At 48.4% G+C, this 18,324-nt stretch overlaps 1 protein-coding gene across 1 annotated transcript in view; it reads left to right on the forward strand.

The window, feature by feature from the left end:
- Positions 1-18,324, forward strand: part of ELFN1 (extracellular leucine rich repeat and fibronectin type III domain containing 1) — a 103,871-nt gene that overhangs the window by 12,901 nt on the left and 72,646 nt on the right. Inside the window, exon 2 of the mRNA XM_082064595.1 lies at positions 8,597-8,709. The gene's annotated coding sequence lies outside the window, so the exon portion shown is untranslated. The remainder of the gene's footprint in view (positions 1-8,596; positions 8,710-18,324) is intronic.

Below are 18,324 nucleotides of genomic sequence, written 5' to 3' on the forward strand. Positions count from 1 at the left end.
CCTCCCAGCCTGATCTCTGGGAGGTTTTGGGTTGTGCCTGAGCGCAATGGCAGAGAATTACGTGTTGGTCATGTCTCATCTTCCAGAGCTTGCCCTGGGTTGTGCTTTTACTGATGCCACCAGCAGCTAAAATGTGGCTGCTGCCTTGGAGGGGAGAGCAGCAGCTCCCAAAAAGGGTGATGCAAACAGGTTGGGCTGGGTGGCAAAGCAAGTGGTGCTCATCCCAGCCGGGAAAATGCACATGGGAAGTCCAGGCTCTGCATCCCTTTTGATATGTGGTATCCCTTCAGCCATGCTATAGCTCAGATGCTTGAGAGAGCGAAAGGTGCTTCCTCATCACTGTGCAGCGTCTGAGCTTTCCTAGAGGTCTCCATCCATTTACCAGTGCGGATTGTGCTCGTGAAGCTCTGAGATGATGCTGGATGGCAGCCTGATGAAACTGCAGGTGCAAGATTAAATCAAAATAAAAGTGGTGGGGGAAGCAAGTCAGTCCAAGTCAGTTTATAGCAATTCCATCTTATTTAAATTAAAAGGGATAGTAATGTATAAATCATTTAAATATTTAATCTGTGGAAGAGCCCTGAACGAGCTCATACTACATGCACATGGGTAATGAGCAAGCGGCTGTGGCAGGAGGAGCAGGGGTGGCAGCGGGGACACCAGCTCTGCTCAGGTCTGTGTTCATATAGGGGAGGCAGCTGTACCCCCCCACTTTGTCTCTGGGCGGGCCAGAGGGTTATGGTCAAAGTGTTTTATTTAAACAGGGGATTCATTTTACTCTCTAGTTGGTGAAAATTATTTGTCTCTTAACAGGTTTGGTCTATCTGGAGGTGAGGGCCTCATCCTGCCCCTCTGTGCATTCTGCCTGCTGGGTGCCTAGTGGCTCTGGAGGATGCTCAAAATAGCCCCAAATCAGAGCTGTGCTTGCCCAACCTTGTGGAGAGTCACAAGGTCACTGGTGTAACTGGGAGGAGAATTTGTCCTTCTAGCTTTAAAAATAGCTGTATTTTCTTTAATGGCATTTTCCTTGGGGCAGCCCAGGAGCCTGCAGGAGTGCGCAGCCCAGTCGAGGTGACGCTGAGCGGGAAGGGCTGCCAGGGTGCTCCAGTTAATCCCATTTCTAAAACACATTTGTCTCTAAAAATGCACCAAAACAAGCAAAACTTCTTCCTCCTCCCCAAATATTTAATTTTCCTGGCTTGCTATAGCCACATTGAAGAGATTTCCTCTGCAGAAAATGCTCCCTCTGGTATTGCTAAACAGGATTCTGTGATCTCCAGCGGCTAAAGTGTTTAGTTAAGGTCCAAGGGGTGTGCTGCGTTTTCCATACTGACTCTGTCTGTCCTTACCGAAGTGTGGGATTTCTAGCAATGAGCCATTTGGGGCTTATCGCTGGGAAGTGCTGCAAATGCCAGACCTGTGCTTACACGAGAAGAGAAATTCATGAATTTTTCCACATCAGTAGGAGCTGAAGATTTTGCTAAAGGTGTCTCTGGCTGCAAGTAATGAGATACGGCTCTGCCAGAGAGCTCTGAAGAGGCAGACACCTGCGTAGAACATTTAAATGTGGATTTCATGCCTCGGAAAGCCATCTATAAGGAAAGATGCAGGTGCTGGTTGGTTCTCAGCCATGCAACAGGTAACTTGGGCTCCACAATAGTGATGTTGTTGAAGCGCAGATGTGTCTGTCTTTAATCTGACTCCAGAGATGTGTGTGTTAGGGAGCCCAGGGCTGATGCTGGGTGGGTTGTCTCAAGGGCTGCAGCACAGCATGTGGGGCCATGTCAGCCCCTGGGGTCAGTGCTGTCCCCATGGGTGCCTCCCCATGCGCTGGTTGCACAGGATCCTGCCGGTTCAGCTGCTTCTGTCTTGATTTTGATGTGTAAAAGCTCCGTTAAAGGTTGTCACGGCCTGAGATGCAGATGGACTTGAGGCAGGTTTACCGCAGCCAGGGTGGTCAGGGCAGAGTTACCTTCCCAATTACCGCCTCTGGTGGCACATGCTGCAGGAAAAACAAGAAGTAAATTGAACCTCTGTTTGTTGTCCTTAAGGTCTGTCTGTTAGCTAATGAGGCAGATGGCTGAACCTCTTATTAAATAATACCACCTAGCACTTTTTTTTTTAGAGTTACAGGTAGTAACTTGGTTAAACCCAAGCTCTGCGTTGACAAGGGGCTGAAAACAGGACCTCCTCCTGCTGCTGGTGATTTTGGTGTGGAGGCTGCGCTGGGTGGCTCTGGTGAGGAGGGCAGGTCTGTGTCTGGGTGAGCTCTGCAGAGCAAACTCACCCTGGGAGGAGGGAGCGTCAGCTCTGCTGGGCTCAGCCCTGCAGGGCTTGGGCCCTGCAAGCACAATGCTGAGCATCGCCTGCGCTCGCCCAGCTGTGCGCAATGGTCATGGCCATGGTCACGGTCTGTTATGACCCCTCAGCACAGCAGTGCCTTGTTTGTGGGGTCCTTGACAGCCTCCTGTGCCCCCAGATTTACCTCCATGTGCTCCCGTGCAGCATCATGTTGGTGAACTCCTCACCCTTTGCCTTGCCCCCCTCCTCACACCCCATGGAGCTGCTGTGTGGTTTTTGTGCCCGGCACGTAGATAATGTCTATTTGTAAAACAATACTTCAGCATTACTTAGTGAAAACACAGGCAGCATTATACAGCTGGTAGCAACATTGATTGAAATGATATTTAATCCAAGGAAAATACATGATACATAGTCTAGGATTTCTTGCTTATCCATCATACAATGCGGTTCATGGGGATTAAATATCCCTCCTGTAAAGTTGCTTGAGATCAGTGTTGTTATTTGTTTTGCAAATGATCCTGACAGGGATGCTGAGTGCTATTGATTACCAATGGTTCTTTAAAAATTACTATTATACTGCAAAATATGAACCTTGGGGGTATCCAGTTATATGATAATGGAAAGGCACTGGTGTGTAATGACACATGCATCATAATAAATTTGCTCTTCTTATATAATGGAGATTGAAAGGGGCGTGATTTATGACCAATAGCATTAGCTGCCTGCCATGGTACGTCCAAGGTAACGTGATGAAATTGCCTGGTTGTTCATTGTGGCAAGAAGTACTAATGATTAGGAAAGCAATTTAGGAAAAAAAAATGAGGGGGGAAAAAAGTGCCCTTATTCTGAGCAAAATCTCCTCTATCTTCCTGTTTAAAATAGGTAAACCGCTCTTCTAATTCATAAATAGCTAAAATCTCTCCATCGCTCTCCCGTGCTGTGCTCCAGGAGCACCCACAAAGCGCTGCACAGATGGAGATGGAAGCTGCCAGTCCTAGAGGAACTCCTGGGTTTGCTGGGAAAGCCTTCACGGAGCTCCTGGCCACGGCTGTGATGAAAGTGCAAATGAGAGCCCCGAACCAGCTGGGAATTTCAATGTGGTGATGCCCTTGAAGCCAATGGAGGACACTCATGTTGAGTTGTGTGCTCTCATTCCTGATGATGAACGTATGACAATGCAACCGCTTATCTTCCAGGCTTTCTGGGTGTTTCCCAGCTCTGTAGCTGAGGACTGAACTCTTGATGCGTTTTGAGTGGAGCCAAAGGGCTGCTTCAGGCTATTGGTGGCTTGAGCAGTGTCTCAGGGACCTTCACCACCTTGGGGACAATGCTGGGTGCTGTGACCTTGCCCTGGCCACGTGCTCTGGGTGGCTGAGAAGTGCTTTTGATTGCCTTTCCATCATGGAATGGCACAGAGGGCTGGTAGGGAGGACTCGACACCAGGTCTGCAAGGGGTGATGTGTTGAGGAAGGTGTCTGGTATGAAGGTTAAATCAGATGCTCCTTGCCGTGGCCATTCTGTGCTCTTGGCATCCTGCTGCATATACTAAGTGACAGCAATGCAAATAAGCCTTTTCCTCATCACGCTGCCGATCTACAGTGGAATCCACAGACAGTGAGTACCTGACTCTGTGCTTCTGTATTATCGCACTCAACAGTAGTTGGGCATGGAGAAATAAGCGTCCAGGAGCCAGTGCCAGCAGAAGCATGTGTAAATCAAAAGGAAGGGAAAAACAGTTTCCTTTCTTCCTCTGGCACCTTCTCAGCATCTTTTGTCATGAAGTCATGTATTGCACTGAGAGTTATCTGGCTGCCAATGTGGAGAAATACCCTTATTCTCCCTGAAATGCCCATGGGCAGGAGACCTCCTCCACAGATACTGATTTATTTTCACCCTGTGTTCATTTATTTCGCTGCACTGCAGTAGGGACACTTGAACAGTAATTTCTTTAAAGAGACTCAGCACTTGATAATGTGGCGCTTCAGATGAGGGAAGAGGAAGGTGTGTGCTTGTTCAGATATTATTCTGTGAGCTGTACAACGGCTAAAGATGCAGCTTCAGTCTCCCGTGAATCCTCCTAGCTCACTTGGAAATGGGATGGAGGAAGGTTGAAATAGCTTAAGAGAACTCTGAGCCCACAGGTACCATGGTTGGTGGAAGCTGCGTGCAGGGCTCTACTCTTACCCACCTTATCCAGAGGAATTATTTCCCCTGCCTGAAGTAGAAATAGCGCCCTGGGATGAGGCTGCCAGGCTGGCTCCTTGGTGGAGGCTGGGATGGCTGAACACATCCCGGAGCAAAGAGGAGCAAAGGCTCCTTGAGATAGCACCATGGAAGCAATTTGCAATATAAACACCAGCGCAGGGTAAAATTCTCCCCATTGTGAGCAGTGGAAATGTTGGCCCTTGGCTTGCAATAAAGTAATTATTTATCGTGCTGTTTTCTGAGTCCAAGTCCTCTGCAGGTCACCGTGTGCTCTGCCCCATCTTGCAACCTGTTCATAACTGTGTTGTGATCCAGGAGTAATTGACAGCTACAGAGATGCTGCTGCTTGTTAGGGAAGGGCCATGTGTGTGGGGGAGCTTTGGTTTTGCAATAAAAATTAAATCCCAGGGTTTTGTCAATGCTTCAGATATGAGATTCTCTGCTTATAGTGACAGAGATCTTGTCAAAAAGGAATTGAAATGTCAAGATTGTGGAGGGGGAGGGGGAGGGGGGATCACAAGGTGGGACTCAGAAATACCAGCATAAGGGACCTCTGGGACTCTGAGATCCAGTTTCTGCATTGAAGCAGGATGTTTGCCAGTGGTGTATCAGGTTAGTGTTGACTTTGTCCTAAAACACCTGTCAGGATGGGTATAGCTGGTGGGTTGATGCTCGGGTCCCTGCCTCCCTGGGGGAGCAGGGGTATTTGGGGGCACAGGTCACAGGTTTCATCCTGTGGCTACATAGACCCAATGCAAGATCCTCTGGCACTTCAGAAAGGCAGGGCAGGACCTGAGCTGGAGAAGCTTTAGGAGATGGAGGGAAAGGCTGTGTCGGGCTGTTTATTCATGTTTATCATGCCCAGCTGAAGATGGGTCAACATACAGAACTGGTCAGGAGATGCCCTTATCAGGAGTGTGCTTGATCTCTGCAGAGATGTGCATGGATGTGAATATGCTGGAGAACGAGGTTTTTCCCACCATTACCATTCTCGGTGTCCTAACCTGATGTCTCTGATCCAAACCATTCCAGGAGAGAGAGCTCTCTTGCAAGAACTCTTTGAGTAGCAAACACTTCACAGTGACTCAGGGGAGGCTGGAGTGGGAGGAAAAGAGCCCTTGTCTCTCTTGGCTGTCAGGTGGACCTAAAAGTAGCAGGTATGAATGGTATTGACACTGTCATTACTGTAAAGCTTTGTGGGATGCTGTCACATGTATGGATTCTGAGAGGTCTTTTGATCCAGCATTATATCATATTGTATGATAAAAATCAATGTAAAATGGTTGTGATTGGAGCTGTGTCCTTCAGCCCAGTAACTGGCTGCATAAGTAAGTCACCAAGTCAGTCTGCACAGCAACAAATACATAATTCAGGAGGGATCTCTGACTGACAGAGGAAGGACGTATGGGCTGCACAGCTGTCACTGCATTGTGCAAAGCAAGTTGGCTGGGGTGAAGGTGGGGAGTACTCTCTGTCCCCCTGAATGCCATAGGCAGAACTGGACTGTGACAGGTCACTGTGCAAACCCGGGCTCTTGGGGTGATGATATGGGTGCAGACTGGGACGCAAGAAGTGAACTTGGTGTTTCAGAGCTGGGAGGTTGGTGCAAGTTCTCATTTCCAAAGACAAGGATAATGGAGAGTTGTTCTTCTGCCACTTCTGGCTTTTTATGGTCCTTCGTGTTAGAAGACCTTTGAGGTTACTCACTAGTTGCAGAAAGCGCCTGTGGCCTGGGCTGCGGAGCTGGGCTCTGGATTGCGGCAGCCTCTTGCTAAAGACGCTCTGAGCTGGAGTTTGCTCTTTCATTATAGCTCTCAGGCTTTCAGGGTGAAGTGAGGAACAGCTGATGATTATTGGTAGCTTTAAAATTAATAATGCTCTTTATAACATTTAATCTTTCATTAATAATAAATAAAACACATGCTGTGTTGTATCTAGACCAAGGTTCCTGCAGTGCTGCAGCTTGGGCAGCTGGGAGCTCTATGTCGAAGTGAGCAAGGGGTTCCCCAAATCAGGCCTGTAGGGCAGAGGGTGTGGGGAAGGGCTCAGTTTGATTTCCACAAGCCTCACCTGCATAAATCCCGGTGCAGGGGATGGGCAGGATCCTGTGCCAGTGCCATGTGCCTTTGAAGAAGCTTCAGGTCCCTCCTTGTATCACAGACCAAGAGCCCAATGTGGCCCTGTGATTTATTTATAATATTTGTAGGGGGAAGGGGAGGGCACATGAAGGTCTCTGGACTGCAGGCAGAGGTGAAGAGCGCAATGTGGATAGAAATCACAGAGTGATGGTGCAAATTGTGGCCGTGCAATGAGGAGATTGGACAGGCACATGTGCATCTTGAACCGCCCCCCCTGGCTGTTTGGGGTGCACAAGGGAGGAGGGGGATTCCTCAGGTTGTCTCCTCACCTCTCCCAAGTGAATCCCTGCTGGGTGATGTGGTTGGCACATGCAGAACAGCTTGGCTGGATGCTTCGGTGGATGGTGTCCAGCCGGTGTAACCGTCTGCTCCGAGCTGGGAGATGGGGAGCATTAAGGAAGCTGGGGGGCAAAATGTCTTTCCATGATCTTCAAGAAGCAGTGATGAAGAGCACTTTGTGGTATTGTTTGTACTGCAGGAAATTTTCCCCTTTTCAATTAATAACCATTGAGGGAAGAGACTTTCTAGCTTGCAGGGGAACAAAACTGAGGAAGCCAGTTGCAGTCATGTTGTTGGAGAGTGCCCGGCTCCACTTGAGTTGTTTTTCCACTATTTGGGTAAATAAGTTAAGACAATAAGAAGGGCTGCTGAGATGGTTGGCAGTGAAATGAATCCCCCGGGAGATCGGGGCAGTGGCGTTTATTGATGGGGAGCTGCCTGTGCATGGAGGGTCAATCTTGCAGTTATGTAGAGAGAAGGGAAACAAACAGTCTCTGTTTTAGCACCGGATTCATTGCAAGGAGAAATGCCAAGGATCATTAGTGCCACAGCCATCATTATCTTTTGCTTGGATTAGCTTTTTCCATTTTTCTTTTTAAGGCAAAAATAATGGCTGGTTCATGTTAGATCAGATACAGAAGAAATAATAGCGGTATCACAAAGATTGAGGTCTGCAAGATTAAATTTGAAAGGGAGGAGAAATGATAGCTTTGGCCCTGCTTGCTGTTACAGCAGCCGTACGGATAAATGACTCTGTATGCAGATAAGCGGGGCAAAAATAAAAGGGATGCTCGGGAAGAGATGGCAAGAAAAATAGGAACTAATCAGCAGATTCAACCACTGTAATAATGCAGTAAACATGGAAAATTACATTATACTAGCTCCTCTGCTTTTCACTGTATATATTAGCCACAAAGTCATCGATAGGCAGTTCGCTGTGAAGATGTGGTGCTGCAGATATCGGAGCTCCCCCATCCTGGGGGAAGGTGTTAGTGATGCTGGAGAGGAAAGTTTCTTTTGAACTGAGGAAGAAGAGGCTCAAGTTGAGCTGGAGAAACACTTGCAGCTCTCAGAGTTAAAAATCTGCTCTTGGGAAAAGGGCGGGCGGTCTGTTTGTGCCCAGTGGTATCAGTACGTGCTGAGCCATGGCTTCATTGCAGTCCTGGGATGTTCCCCTGCTGTGGGAGAAGCTGGTCTGCTGCAGATATACATAGATATAGATAGATATAGATATACATATATAGAGAGATAGATATCTCTCTCTATGTATATATCTCTATATATAAAAATATGTTTTGCTAGTGAACTCGATTTCCTTTTTGTTCAATTTCTCACCAAGAATGACAAGTAGCCAGTGCAGCTTTTTCCCTCGAGTTCAAGTAAAACCAGCATGTAACATTATTTGCAAATTAGCTTCATCCCTCTGGCTCCCAGTTAAAGTAGGAACTACTCAGTCTGGGGTCCCTCTCAAAATATCCATTTAAGCCATGTAATGATTCTGACTCACTCATGCATAGTAGATGAAAGAAGATCTGTGATTTATTTTTAAAGCTTTGAACCCCAAACATGGTCAATCATAGGAAAAAAAAAAGAAGTCATAATGCAAAGCTGGAAGAAAAGCAGCCCTACACTTCACAGTAAACCCCTTTTTTGTGCTTTTTTATTAACAGCTCCAACTATGATCAGTGCATAAATCTACCTGAAACACGGGATGTTGGAAAATTACCGAAAGACAGCGACGTCCTCCCTGCTGCTTGGTGAGGAAGGAAGGATGCACCTTCAGGTATGGGCTGGTACATTGTTTTATCCTCTGTTACCCGTTTGTCTTGCACTAAACCTGCTTGTTGCATTGGCCAAAGAGGGGGAAATAAGGTGTTTGTGAGAGGCGGAAGCTTCAGAAGTGATTTTCTAAACTCGTCTCAAGCTGCAGATAAGTTGTCTGCCTGGGACCCACTCTGCAGACTCAATCTGGTTAACGGTGGTGTTTTGTCCTGAGTTTGCTCTTGATCTTAATCTGCCCCACGGAATTTAATTGTCCGACTCCTCTGGATGCTACCAGGGTCCGAGCAGCGCTGGGTGCTCCTGCAGCAGCACTAGAAAGCAGAGCACATGCTTTGCAATTACCTCCCCGGGTCAAGTTGAACACAGCATATGAAATTGCTGCTTCCCCAGCACCGTAGCGGCTTCTTAGGGATTGCACGATGGGCTGAGCAGGATCAAGCTGCATTGGCTGCTGCTGCTGCTGAGCAGCCTTTTTAGCGTGGGAGCTGAGCTAGACACTCCTCCTGGGTTTTCTTAATCCAGCCTCAATCCATGCGCTTCAAACAGGAGCCTTGTTTTAGGACTGCGCTGAGCACTTGAGTCTCCCAATAAGCTGCTCTCACGCCTGTGAGGGCCGGCAACAAACCAAAAAAGCCAGTTTGACTTTGTTTTGAAGAGGATGGAGGTTGTTTCCCCTGAGCAGGGGAGGACAGAGGGGAGCAGCGGTTCCCAGGACAGGGAAAGGAAGGGCTGGTGACTTCAGAACGTGGGTTTCTCTGACAGTTTTCTGACACTTTGGCTTCAACCCTGACAAGCCACTGTCCCTGAAACACTGGCCCAGCATGGCAACTGGATTATAGCCATCACCTCCATCTCCCTAGAGAGGAAAAGGTGTTTCTAGCCACAGAGGCCAGTTTAAAATAAGCTTTCTTCTGCATGTAAAGTGATGTACTTGCCTAAATATGTGGTCCTGGAGCAAACAAGGACCTAAGAACTACTGAGGTCAGCACTGCCATGTTGCACGTTGGGGTTTCTCATTTATCTGGGCTGGCTGGCTGCTTGTTTTGTCTCCTGAGCAAGTGGTTTGAGGCAATAACATTGAATTAGCCTACCTATCATTTCAGTGTTTATAAATGGATTTCCAATGGGATTAACTCCTTTCAGTAAAACCACTTCTTTTTATGGCATCCGTCACTCCAGTTTGCATTTCCCTGTTGCTGTGCTTGCATTTGGTCCTTGCAGTGGCCGTTTGGGATTGGCAGTGGACAGACTGCTCTTGCTGGGGCTGGATTTCACCCAGAGGTGGCCATGTGTGACCATTGGGGTCCCCAGCATGTAATGTGGGCTGCAGGGGAAACCTGTGGTGGGACCTGGTGTCCTGACATCTGTGCTGGAGTGTGACTGTGCTAGTGGGTAAATGGAGTGGAGCGAGATGTGTTGGGGATTGGAAAGGAGCTGTGGATTTTGTTGCTTGAGTGGGTCTTAATTTCATGGATGTGTTGGTCAGCACCAAGGTTTCCTCCACTGTGGGAAATGATGGGTGTCTTAAAGAAGCCACTTAGATCAAATTGTGACCACTGAGGACTCTTGGTGTCGTGTTGAGTCCTGTCCGGGTCTGGATTAGTTATACAGGTACTTCTATCCATATTTTTCCAAAGAAAAAGATGAAGCAGCAAAATGTGGGATAGGTGTTGGAGGGGGAGTGGGTCACAGAGCTGCTTTAGTGCAGGGTAACCATTGCACTGACCTTTCAGCTGGTTTTCCAGCTTTCTGCCACTTTTTCCTCAGCCGTGGTGCTTCATCAGCGCGTGTTTCACCAGGATTTAGTTTACCTTTTTCCCTTTGGCCTCCTCTGCACTGAAATGCATCAAACACAAGCATCAGAGGCTGACACCATGGGCCAAGGGATGCTGCGGAGGTGGCGTTTGCTCCCTGCAAGCTGCCGTTCCCACCCTGTGTTTCTGGGAGAGCTCCAGCATCCTGCCAGCCCATGGGGAAGATGCTTTTTCACCCCTTCCCATCCCATATGTGAGCCCTCCTGCTGCAGCACATCCATGAGTTAGTCCCTTGCCTCAGGGAACCCCACGTTAGCACAGGGAAACATCGGATGATGCTGCACATTCACTCTCTCGCTCCTCCAGAGCAAGACAAGGGCTGAGTGTAATGCCTTTTAATGTTCCTTCTCTTAATTATCCTCTTAATTACTCAATGAAATGCCCAATAAAACAAACCACTGTAATTTCTATTTTATTCTCTGCATTTTGTGGTTTACATAAGAGCGCAGGATCCATTAAGGAGGCACTTTCTCATGAGGGAATACTTTCCAATAGATCATACTTACAAAATGGTTTTATGTTCCTATCCTGTGTTTCATCCTTGTTTTCTGTGCCAGTTTGCTAATTACTGGAGACACCGGTGTTTGGGAAGTACTTGCCTCCTTTGTTGCCCGTCCCCACCGTGGTGAAGTCACAGCGTTGAGTTTGTGACATCCCCATGGCAATGAGTTTGTGACATCCCCATGGCAATGAGTTTGTGACATCCCCATGGCAATGAGTTTGTGACATCCCCATGGCAACAGCCCGTGATGTCACTAGCGGGGATTACAACTTTGTGAAGCATCCAGGCACAGGCAGCAGGGCTGCAAGTCTTGGGCTCTCTCATCTCTTTAGAGAGGAATTTAAATGCAGCCAAGTCTTCAAGAATGCTTGAGGCTTCCCTTTTTTAAATTTAATTTAATTTTTTTTTTTCCTGAAAGAAGGGAATGGTGGTGAAGGAGGGGCTGCCACCAGTAGTCCCATCCATCCACCTGCAGCAAGCCCAGCTCCCTTATTCAAATTTAGGGTTAGCTTGGGTGGCGCTGAGCCCGGCAGTGGCCCCGGTGTGGGAGCCTGTGGCCCAATGCTCCTGCATTGGGTGACCCCACAATGTCCCTGGGGCTATGGGTGTCCCCCACCCATGCAACTACCCCCGGCTCCGCACCTCTTGGTGATACAGTGAACCTAAAGCAAACCTGGGGCCATAGCCTCTTGCAGACCCCCCCTCCCTGCTATTCCCCCGGTCCAAAATGCTGTCTCTATAGGTTTTCTTCAGTGCTGTTTGTCTAATACTCATAGTATTAGCATAATAACTTGCTGTTCGTGTGCAGACAGTGAGGGAAGGAGATTCATGTGCATACTGCTCTAGCAACGGGAGAATCACGTAATAACAATTTATTTTGCACTCGGGTAGGAAATCCAGCTCGCATGGCCCATACCACAAACTGCGCAAGGTGTTTAAACTGACAGCCCCAAAACTTACACAGGGAAGCCACCTGACTGATATTTATGTACCTTATTCAGCCAGCAGAAGCAAATCAAGCAGGCAGAAGAATCAATCTCTTTATTTTAGCTTTTCTAAGGTAGGAATAAAAATGATATTTCAAAGGCTGCCATGTCTCAGCTGGGCGGTGGTGGGGAAAAGCAGGCGCCGCGGAACATACTGTCCTGTCTCTGGGTTTCTCAGATCATAACTTCTAAGCTGGATTCAATAGAAATAAATGTTCAGTAGTTCCAGTGGTGGCCTTTGGAAACGGAGCTAATGGAACAAGACAAAAAAATCGTTACAACATTTTGACAAGTGTTTAAATATTTAATGCTATGCAGGGCGCAGCCCAATCACGGGGAGATGTTAACGCACCTGCAGGAATCTGTGCCCTTTACTAGCAAGAGATGAAGTCCTCCTGCAGATGAGGGGAAATGAAGCAAATACTATTTGAGCTGTGCGTTAATAAACAAGCGGAGGGTGGTTGTGGCATTGGCAGCCCCGTGCCTTGGGGTAGGTGATGGGCTTGGTGGCTTTTCCTGAGCTGGGGACCCATGGAGGAAGAGGAAGGTGGCCAGTTCTTGGAGAGAGCTGGTGGAGGAGAACATGTACTGTTACCCTGAGCAGAGACGGGGAGATGAAGAGGCTGCGGTGATTAAATAGGATCTGCTGAAATCCTTCCAAAGCAGGCTTAAGAATTAAGAGCCATCAATGTCACATTGAGGGTCACTTGCTGCAGGACACCTCCGGCCAGTGCCTGGCCTCCCCCTGGGCCTCTGTTTAGCCCCATCCAAGCGTGGGCTAATGCATCCTTTGTTTTGGAGCCCACACGGCCGTTCCCCTCTGCCACAGAATGGCTAGTCTCTAAAAAGCAAACATGTCTGGAGGGGAAGGATTGGACTGTGCATGCCGAGACTTGTTTTAAATTCGAGTGTCATTGGGAAGCTAACGACAGGGGAAGGTGGTGGGGAAAGAAGGCAGTGAACGTACCTGCTGGGTTCACATCACCTTTGTGCAGAAGGCTGATGGTGGGTCCTCTGTCAGCAGCAGCGATGGAGAGTAACCTGAAGAGATGTCAGACATGTGTTGGGGATAGCGTGGTTTGCTTGCTCAGATCCTTCTTCCCACCCACATTGTGCCGTGGCAACCTGTGCAATCCTGCAACACCCCAGTCTCAGGTAACATATCCCCCCAACACCAGCATGGGCATCCTGGTGGGCCAGCCGGAGCCAGGACTGAGCCCACCATGAAACCTGTGGGCGTTCCCTGCCTGGGAATGAGCTTCCAACGTGGCTCAGCTGCTTCACTCACACCAACCTGCGCCAGAGCGGACCCTGATTCATCTACTGCGGAGCAGAAAGCCACTGGTGCCACATACACACACATCCCTGGTAGTGCTGCAAATGAAGCAGGGCTGCCTCTCCCAGCCACATCAGGCAGCAAGTGGAGCTCTGGAGGGACTGTCCTGAGTGACAAAACTCTGATCTGGGACTCCCACTAGAGGACATTTTTAAATTTTTAAAGATTTTTTTTTTTTTTTTCCCCTCTGCCTTTCTCCTTATTTTCCACAGCTGGGAGTGACTGGTCACAGCAGGGAGGTTTTCACACATCATTAGAGCCAAGTGTCCAACTCCATACAGCCATCAACCCCAATCAGAGCGATTTAAAAGGCAGCACTTCCTTTAATCATCTGGGGATGCTCAGATTTGTTAGTGGGAACCCAGTGCTCCTGGATGCAAGGGAGAAGCAGGGGGATGGTGCGATGGGAAATGATGCTGAGATGAGACCGAGGGTATTAAAAAGCCTGTGCATCAGCCTCAGGACAGACATGGAGGATGAGGCCCTTCCCTAACTGTGTCCTCTCATCTTCCTCCCTGGATGACTGGCCATGGGTTTGTGTCTGCATGAGCAGGGCCTGTGCTGGGGCTGCGGTCTGCAGCTGAGACCTTGAGCAAGAGGTGATGTATAAAAATGTTCATAAGCAGGAGAAAGCCTCAGCACCACTATTTCTGGCTCACGAGGTGGACACATCCCTCTGTGCAAGGACCTGAGCGCTGAAGGTGTCTGAGAGAATCACGGGTGCTGCATCAACCTGTGGATCCACAAACCCCCCAGAATGAACGAGTGACCCCAAATCTCAGAGCTGCGCTTCAGCTCTTGCTGTCCCAGCCAGCAACCCTGACCCCAAACAGCTTAAAACTGCATCCTGGGCTTCGCGAAGCGGTGCAGCTCCCTGTCTGTGAAAGCATCAAGAGACACGAAGTCCCTCCTTTCTAAACGACGTCCGCAGCCCTGCAAACCATGCACACACCGTTGCGACATGCACACTGTATTTTTTCCTAACTCTGTGCAACCACACGACCTTCTCTTGGCCTTCTCCCGCGCCTGCCACAGCCCCACGTGCCGCGTACACGACACGTGGATACGGGAAGGACAAACACATGAGAAACATCACAGAATTACCAACACACCTGACTGCAGGAGGACAAACGTCCTTCCCAAATGCTCTGGCATGCGCGGGGGGCGCTTTTGCGGTGTCCGCGTCTCCGAGCTTTCAGTGATTATAATTTGTCCAAGGGCAACTTTGCAAAATGTCAATACGTTTATCAAAATTCCCTGTGACAGGCTTAAAGTTTTAATTAAAGGTTTGGGTGGTTTTTTGTTGTTTTTTTTTTTTTTTTTTTTTAATCGATGCTAGTTTTTTTTTTTCTAAGAAAGGAAATGTCTTTTTCAAGGAAAACCAAAACGACTGTCCCTGTGTTTTCGCTGCTGCGCCGTGTCTGTCTGGCTCACTTGCATTCTAAGACAGCGCTGAGCCGCTCCGTGGGGAGCCCGCAGCCCGGTGGCACCGTGTCCCTGACCACAGCCAGCACCCGCACGTGCACAGACACCTCCAGCCCGCGCCGCTGCCGCGGATAAAGTCAGCGATTTGCAGACACGGTTCTACCTACAGGTCCCAGCAGCAATGCAGGTAACTGCCTGGGAGAAATTTTGCCATTAACCTCTGAAAACCAGGGAATTTGTGCTAGTGAAGCAATCAGGTTGGGGTTCTGCCCTTGCTGCGGCTAATTAAGGATTGATAGGACTGAAGGCAATGGAGTTAGAGGCAGCTATGACATCTTTCTGGACTTTGATTTGACCTCTGCCTTTCATGGTCTTCCTTTTCATTCTTTGTCATTGGTTTTGAAAACAACTTTTTGACAGGAGGTGGCAAAATCTTGCTTAAGCAGAGTTTTTTTTGGGAACAAACATTTGGCTTTTGGAGATGCCCTCATCCGTTGGGTAAACATGAAATGATCGTCTTTGACTGGAACTGATCCTCTGGAGCCACGTTATTCTACTGGGGAGAGGTATTTTCACCCATTTTCAATGTGGATTATTTTTGTGACTGACTGTAATAGTTTCTTTGGCGGTATTAGGGCTTATTATGTCAGGATTTATTTCGGCATGAAGCGATTCGACATGCTGTAGTCCTGTAACTTTGCGTGCTGCAATCCAAGAGACCGTCTCCTGCTTCCTCCATGGGCACGATGGAAAACACTTCTCTGCAGCTGGACCTTCTGAGGTCAGCTTTCCCCAGCTCTTCGTAACTGCTAAAGAGGCAAATTTAACAGATTTCCTGCAAAAGACATGTAAAAATCTTCTGAGTGAAAAATCTGTATAGAAAAGCCTCCTAGAAAGAGGAGGAGAGGACCACAAAGGAGAAATAGAACCTTCAGAGGAGCGGTGCAAGCACTGGGAGCTCCCGGCATTAGCAGGGGGGTTAGCAGCAGAAAACGCAAGTGAGGATTAAATGTGGATTATACTGCGGCGATGCTGAAACATCGTCAGTGCTGAGACATTTAACAAAAGGCTTTATTTCCTTAGGAGAAGAACTGATGGACCCAAAGTAGTCCTAGACATCACTCTTCAGGTGATACTTGTGGTGAGGCAATGAGGATATCAGCTAAGGCAGCATGTTGTGGCAGCTGGTACCTCCGAGGTACCTTGCTGATGCAAACTGATAGACCTGTTCCTCAAAGCCATGTGTAATATGGGCTTTTGGCAACTACTGCTCCATCAAACACTCCTCATGCTCCATGAGATATCAAAAAAAAAGGGTTCAGTGCTGTTCAGTGTCAAGTAGAAATGAATTGGTAACACTGGCATTAAACTGGTTGTCATTCTCTTAGCTCTATTGGCATTATTAAAACCATCTGGGACCTTTGGTTTATGGTGCTCCTCTCTTGCTGGGATTGAGAAAGGATTTGGGTCATGATTTTTGGTCTGTTCTCAGCCAAAATGAAGGCTTATCTTGGGGGCTCATCTGGGCTATGGAGCTACCCAGTCTCGAGGCTTTCTTGGTTTTGCGATCTCAGCTGAACGCCTCCCCAGGGCAAGCACCAACTCAGATCAAACTTCGACGTGTAGAAGTGGATGATAAGGATGGACTGACTAGCTCATGTTGATTGAGATGGCGAAAGCGTGGAAATTAGGGGTTTATGTGTCCCCAGATCCTGCCATGCTCCGTGTAGGGCGATGGGCAACTTCGACCACCCCAACCTGAAGTCTGGATCATGCTCTGCTTAGGCAAGAGCAGCATTTGCAGCCTGCTGAGCAGACCCGTCCCCTTCACAAGCTGAGACCATACCGGGGGGCAGCTCTTGCACCCCTTGTGTGGCGATGGGGCACCCATAGAGTCCCAGGGCTGGGAGGAGCGGGAGGCTGTCTGTCCATCTGTCCGTCCTCTCCCACCACACGAGCCCAAGTTAGCCTCAGCTACTTTTGGCAGCTCGATTCCCCACTCCAGCGAGCGCTGGGCAGCTCAGGAGGTGGCAGGGAGAGGAACACTCTGTTCGGCAGCTGCACATTCCATTAATTTAATGAGGGTTGTTTTTTTCCTTTTTTTTTCTTTTTTTTACAAGGCAGATGGTAAAATAGCTATTTTCTGTTGTCTAATAAATACCATCAGCAAGGCAGAAAATGTGCAATCTTGCCAAGTCTTTTCTGATTCCTCGCCCTCCCGTACCGATGTGTTTCCCTGTTCTCTGCTGGCAGCCAGCGGAGCTGGGTGGTGGGACGGGAGGGAGAGAAGGGACACTAAAGGCATGTCCGAAATTGCTGGTGGGACCCACGCAATGAAACGGCAGCTTCCCGTGATTGGGCAGAGCCTTCGTGTCCTGCTGGGAGAGCCGCGCTCTGGCAGCCGTCGCCGATCCAATTCTCACTTCATCTGATTGCAGTAATAACAACTCGCACAAATTTCCTGCCTCAACCTGAAATCTTCCAGCTCTGCAATGCAAATAATATAATGTGTGATGAGGAGCCCGATGACGGGGATAATAATAATAATAGTGATGATGCCTTTATTCAATGAATGAGTGAATCAAGCAAGCAAAAATAAATGGTATTCAGAGCCTGAAAATCAATAGGAAGAGAAATCAGGAGGAAATGCAGGGGGAATTGCATCTCTGGGGGAGCGCTGTCCTTAGGAATGGCATGAAGGAGGGATGAGCAAAGCCCTTTGGAGCTGGGCACTCCTCGACAGCCCGTGTCACTCCCAGTCTCGCTCCTGTCCTGTGATTATGTTGCATTTGCCGAGCTCCCTGCTGCTCTGTGCCCGGTCCCAGCCTCTCCGCGATCTCTTTGTCCCCCCTGATTTACGGCTCTTGTGGGCTCTCTGAATGTGTCTGAGCAGTTGGCAGGCTACACACCTGACCTGGGCTTGGGTAATAACTTGTCTTTTGTCCCATGCCCAGGAGGTTGGCTATAAAAAAAAGCTCAAGACATCAATTTTCCTCTCCACCGGGGTGGAATTGCGAAATGATGAGTTGGTCTTTGGCCTCATTTATCTCTTCTTTCCCTTGCCCCTCCTCTTTTTATCTTTTTCTTTTCTCCTTACCCTAGTGCTCCTTGCTCTCTTCTTCACCCCCTTCCCCTATCTCCATCATTTCTCAGCCTCCTTCCCCTCTGCCCATCACTGCTTCTCCTCTCTCCCCCTCTTGCCCTCTTCTGCCTCATTTTTTCCATGCATTTAGAACTTGCATGCTTTTTCTTGCTGTGCATAGCATTTTGATATCCTCACCTGTAGCAGCCTGCTAGTACAGTAATTCTACAAGAGACCCTTTAAAAGCCTAAAGCCTTGGCAGGCAGTAAAACTCACCTTTTAACTTGCCTTCCTCTTTATCAGGGATTCATTTCAGACAGGATTTCTGTGTGCACCCTCTGTTAGTCAAAAAAAAGGATTAATTCCCACAACAGGTGAATACATTTCACGGCTCTGATGAGCAGGAAATATTCCCCACTTCCCACAGGCACATGGGGGATTTAATCATCTAACATGGTCCTTCTCTTTGTC

This window comes from Streptopelia decaocto, assembly GCF_964273445.1.
Source record: "Streptopelia decaocto genome assembly, chromosome: 13".
Lineage (NCBI taxonomy): Eukaryota > Metazoa > Chordata > Aves > Columbiformes > Columbidae > Streptopelia > Streptopelia decaocto.